This window comes from Herpailurus yagouaroundi, unplaced genomic scaffold, assembly GCF_014898765.1.
Source record: "Herpailurus yagouaroundi ecotype Mexico unplaced genomic scaffold, PumYag 28, whole genome shotgun sequence".
Lineage (NCBI taxonomy): Eukaryota > Metazoa > Chordata > Mammalia > Carnivora > Felidae > Herpailurus > Herpailurus yagouaroundi.
This window is the reverse complement of record NW_024412376.1, coordinates 164,364,825-164,370,795: the sequence shown is the minus strand read 5'-3', so window position 1 is coordinate 164,370,795 and position 5,971 is coordinate 164,364,825.

Here is a 5,971-nt window from a genome sequence, read left to right as displayed (position 1 = left end):
TTCTTTCTTTCCCTTCTAGAACTCCAAGCTGTCAGCACTGAGCTGGATGCAGGGCTCGAACTCACCAATAGTGAGATCATGACCTGAGCCAAAATCAAGAGTCTGATGGTTAACTGACTGAACCACCCAGACGCCCCTCTTTGCTTTTCTTTATGGTCTTATTGGCTCTGAAAGCAATCATAAATAATACAGTGGTCCCCCCCATTTTTGAACTTTGTATAAATGGAATCATAATTACCCCTTTGTCTCTTGATTAAAAAAATTTTTTTTTTACATTTTATTTATTTTTGAGCAAGAGAGAGAGAGAGAGAGACAGAGCACAAGCGAGGGAGGGGCAGAGTGAGAGAGACACGGAATCCGAAGAGGGCTCCAGGCTCTGAGCTGTCAGCACAGCGCCCGATGCGGGGCTCGAATCCACGAATCGTGAGATCATGACCTGAGCTGAAGTCGGAAGCTTAACTGACTGAGCCACTCAGGTGTCCCAGTCCCTGTTCTTTTTAGTGATGAAATGACCCCAGCTTTGGCCAATGGGAGCCTCTTCTCAGCATATTTTGTTTTTAATTTTTTAATTTTTTGTTATTTTTTAAATGTTTATTTTTGAGACAGAGAGACAGAGAGACAGAGAGACAGAGTGTGAGCGGGGGAGGGGCAGAGAGAGAGGGAGACACGGAATCCGAAGCAGGCTCCAGGCTCCGAGCTGTCAGCACAGAGCCCAATGCGGGGCTCGAATCCATGAACTGTGAGTTCATGACCTGAGCGGAAGTCAGTTGCTTAACCGACTGAGCCACCCAGGCGCCCCTGTCTCTTGATTTTTTAAGTCAATATTTTATATATGTGAGTCTTATCTGTGCTGATACAAGTAGGTATAGTTCACTCAGTTTTTAATTAAGTTTTTAAATTTTCTTCTTCTTTTTTTAATGCTTATTTCTTCTTGAGAGAGGGAGAGACAGAACACGAGTAGGGGAGGGGAGAGAGAGAGGGAGATACAGAATCAGAACCAGGCTCCAGACTCTGAGCTGTCAGCACAGAGCCCGAAGTGGGGCTTGAACCCACGGACCTCGAGATCATGACCTGAGCCGAAGTTGGACGCTCAACCGACTGAGCCACCCAGGCGCCCCGATTAAGTTTAACAATTTAATTCCAATATAGTTAACATTCAGTGTGATATTGGTTTCAAGTGCACAGTATCGTGAGTCAACAGTTCTATACATCATCAAGTACTCATTCTTGATCTGCATCACCTATTTCATCCATCGCCTCACCCACCTCCCCTCTGGTAACCAGAGTCTGTTTCTTGGTTTCTCTCTCTCTCTCTTTTTCCTTTGTTAGTTTTCTTAAATTCCACATATGAGTGAAATCATATGGTACTTATCTTTCTCTGCCTGACTAATTTTGCTTAGCATAATACTCTCTAGCTCCATTCATGTCATTGTAACTGGCAAGACTTCATTCTTTTTTTATGGCTAAGTACTATTCCACTGTGTGTGTGTGTGTGTGTGTGTGTGTGTGTGTGTGTGTGTGACATCTTCTTTATCCACTCATCTATTGATGGACACTTACGCTGCTTCCGACATTTGGCTATTGTAAATAATGAATAATGCTGCAATAAACATCGGGGTGCATGTATCCCTTTGAATTAGTGATTTTGTAGTTTTTAGATAAATACCCGGTAGTGTGATGGCTGGGTCATAGAGTTCTATTTTTAACGATGTGAGGAATTTCTACACTGTTCTCCAGCATGGCTGCACCAGTGTGCATTCCCACCAACGGTGCGAGAGGGTTTCCCTTTCTCCGCATCCTTGCCAACGCTGTTGTTTCTTGTATTGTTTTTAGCCATTCTGACAGGTGTGAGGTGATATCTCATCATAGTTTTGATTTGCATTTCCCTGATGATAAGTAATGTTGAGCATCTTTTCATGTGTCTGTTGGCCATCTGTAGGTCTTAGAGAAATGTCTGTTCATGTCTTCTGCCCATTTTTAAATTGGATTATTTGTTTCTTGGGTGTTGAGTTTTATAAATTCTTTATATATTTTTGGATACTAATCCTTATCAGGTATGTCATTTGCAAATACCTTCTCCCATCCAGTAGGTTATCTTTTGGTTTGTTGATTGTTTCCTTTGCTGTGCAGAAGCTTTTTATTTTGGTGTAGTCTCAACAGATTATTTTTGCTTTTATTTCCCTTGCCTCAGAAGACATACCCAGAAAAATGTTGCTACAGCCGAAGTCAGAGAAATCACTGCTCTCCTCTAGGATTTTTGTCGTTTCAGGTCTCATATTTAGGTCCTAATTCCATTTTGAGTTTATTTTTGTCTATGGCATAAGAAAGTGGTCCAGTTTCATTCTTTTGCATGTGACTATCTGGTTTTCCCAACACTATTTGTTGAAGAGACTGTCTTTTTCCCATGACATAGTCTTTCCTCCTTTGTTAAATACCAATTGACTGTATAATTTTGGGTTTATTTCTGGGATTTCTATTCTGTTGTATTGATCTATATGTTTATTTTTGTGCCAGGATCATTCTGATTTGATCACTACAGCTTTGTGGTATAAATTGAGGTCTGGAATTGTGCCGCCTCCAGTTTTGTTTTTCTTTTTCAAGATTGCTTTGGCTATTTGAGGTCTTTTGCGGTCCCATACAAATTTTAGGATTGTTCATTCTAGTCCATTGAAAAATGCTGTTGGTGTTTTGATAGAGATTGCATGGAATGTGTAGATTGCTTTGGGTAGTATAGACATTTTAAGAATATTTGTTCTTCCAATCCATGAACATGGAACATCTTTCCATTTCTTTGTGTCGTCTTCAATTTCTTTCATTATTGTTTTGCAGTTTTCAGAATACAGGTCTTTCACTTCTTTGGTTAAGCTTATTCCTGGGTGTTTTATTATTTTTGGTATAATTGTAAGTGGGATTGTTTTCTTAAGTTCTCTTTCTGCTGCTTTGTTTTTAGCTCATAGAAATGCAACAAGATTTCTGAACGTTGATTTTTGTGTCCTGCAACTTTACTGAATTCAATGATCTGTTCTAGTAGTTTTTTGGGAGAATCCTTAGGGTTTCCTATGTATAGTATCATGTCATCTGCAAATATAGTTCACTCATTTTGATTGCCCTTTGGCAGTGGTTCTCAAATTTGAGCATGCATCACAATAACCTTGAAAATTTGTTAAAACCCATATTGTTGGGCCTACTCTAGAGTTTCTGATTTGTTTGGTCCAAGGTAGGACCTGATAATTTGTGTTTCTAACAGCTTCCCAAGTGATGCTGGTATTATTGGTCCTGGGGCCACACTTGGAGACCCACTGCACTCTGTATTTTTCCACACTGCTGTGGATGGATCTTTGGGTTACTTACAATTCATAGCTGTTGTGCACAATGAACACTGCCACAACCTGCTCAAGAACAATGGCCATGATCTGTTAGTCCCATCTGCTCCTGAAAACACAGATCTTGGGTATTTTTGAGAAATTTCGCTAGGATCTCCCAAAACTTTTTGGTGCCTAAAAATCTCTACACGTATCTACCACACCGAGACATAAACCACACTGTCTAACTATAATATACCGGTAAAATTAGGGGCATCTGGGTGGCTCAGTCGGTTACATGTCTGACTCTTGGTTTTGGCTGAGGTCATGATCTCATCGTTCATGGGATCGAGCCCCGCATTGGGAACTGCACTGACAGTTGTGAAGCCTGCGTGGGATTCTCTCTCTCTCTCTCTCTCTCTCTCTTCCCCCCTCTCCTGCTTGCTCTCTCTCTCTCGAAATAAATAAATGAACTTAAAAAATTAAAAAAAATAAAATAAGGGTTGGATTAGAGCCCACCCACACGACCTCATTTTACTTTAATAAACTTTTTAAATATCCCATCTCCAAATACAGCCATATTCTAAGGTCCTGGGGGGTTAGGACTTGAACACACATATTGGGGTGGACACAATTCAGCCCATAGCAATGTTTAATCACAGGTGTTGCCCCAGATCCAATGCTAGGTGTTCCTTGACACAGGACATGTGCTGTTTATCCTGAAAATCTAAGGAATTCTGAGTTCTGGAGCACCTGTCTGGCCCCAGGCTCTGTGGAAGGATCTCTATTACAAACAGATCCTGAGAGTGTCAGGGTGTGAGGTGGGTCATCTCTGACTGCTCCTTCCAGGGTCCAGATGAGGTGACCTGTTAGAAGTGACCTGGTCAGGTATGTGCTGAGAGCCTCCCACACTCCTGAAATCTCCCATGCCCCGGGTGCCGCTCCCTCCACCTGCAGCCCTGCCAGGAGTTTGTGGTTTTCTCTTTGGTGTGACTCCAGAATCCTTGGCTTGGGCAACCCACTTCTGTGCCCTACCTCTAGCCGGGGCAGGTGAGGGTCAGAGGCGCCCCTTGGACTCAGCCAGACTCACAAGTGCTCCTTGCCATCCTCTCCCCCACCCTTCACGGTCCTGGAACTGGTGTCAGCAACAATTCAGGTGCCTCATTTCCCAGAGGACAGTGTCCAGCGGCCTCTCTTCTCGGCCACACTTCAACTTCAAGACAAGCGACTCCTCGAGAAGCCTACAGTGGATACAGTGGGACACAAGACCCTGTACCTGGGCCATTTCAGACACAGCCCACAGAGGGTCCCCCAGGTGCCCCGAAGTGACAGTGGAAAGACACATAGAGCACATTCTGCCGTCTGCTCTCAGCACCCCAGCCTGTCGGGGCTCAGGCCTCGGGGTTGTCTGAGCTTCCCACAGTCCCTGCCCTGGCCTGGGGGTGACCTTCCTGCAGCCTTCCCGAATGGAAACCAGGCCCCCATGCAACCCATGGGCTCCGGAGGCCCCTGCCCTCGTATGCTGCCTCCACACCCCATCATTAGGAACACAGTAGGCCGCGCTTAACACAGGTTAAGAGAGGGGGTGGGGCCTGCAGGGCAGGTGCCTTAGGTGTCATGGTGGGTGTTTCCCTCTGCCTTTAGTGGGGCTTCCTGACTGACTTGTGCACGAGAATGCAGGGGTGTGCTTGTGTGAGGACACCCCCCAGGCGGGAGGGTAGGCGGGGCCAGCTCTAGTGGCCGAGGGAACGTCCCTGGAGCCACAGACTCTGCCAAGGCCTCACTGCTCTTGAAAGTGGATGAAGAATGTCCGAATTTCCTCTGGGTGGATGGTGACCTTGGTGCCTTGCAGGGCTGGCACCTTGCAGAGCTGGAGCCACCGGGGGAAGCAGGGGTGGTCTGTCCTTTGAGCCCCCTGCTTCCCTAGGATGCTTCCATCCAGCATTCCCCCACAACGCCCCACCTGACTCACTCTGTTGTGACCCCGTGATGCAGGCCCTTGGCTGCCCCCTCCTGCCAGAACTTACTCTACCATGGGCCCCTTGCATTTCAGCCCTCCCTTGAGGGTAATTTATAGGTGGTCCTGGCCATGCATGGCCTCATTCCCAATGGTCTGCAGCACTCAGTGCCTAGAGCTTTCTCACAGAGGCCATCTGCTGGGCCTGCTCTTTTTCTATTACTGGGTTCCACTAAACTTGACCTTTGGAGGGAATCCTCTTCACCCATCCACCCACACATCCATCCATCCATCCATCCATCCATCCATCCATATATCCACCCATCTGTCCATCCATCCATCCATCCATCCATCCATCCATCCATCCACCAACCAACCATCCCTCATCCATCCATCATCCATCTATCCATCCATTATCCATCCATCCATCCATCCATCCATTATCCATCTATCCATCTATCCATCTATACATCCATCATCCATCCATCCATCATCATCCATCCATGAACCCATCCACCTATCTACCCATCCACCCATCCATCCTTCCACCCATCCACCCATCCATCCATCCACCTACCCACCCATCAATCTATACTCCATCCATCCATCCATCCTCCATCCATCATCCATCCACCCATTCATGCATCCATCATCCATCCATCCATCTACCCACCCATCATTCTATACACCATTCATCTATCGATCTATCATC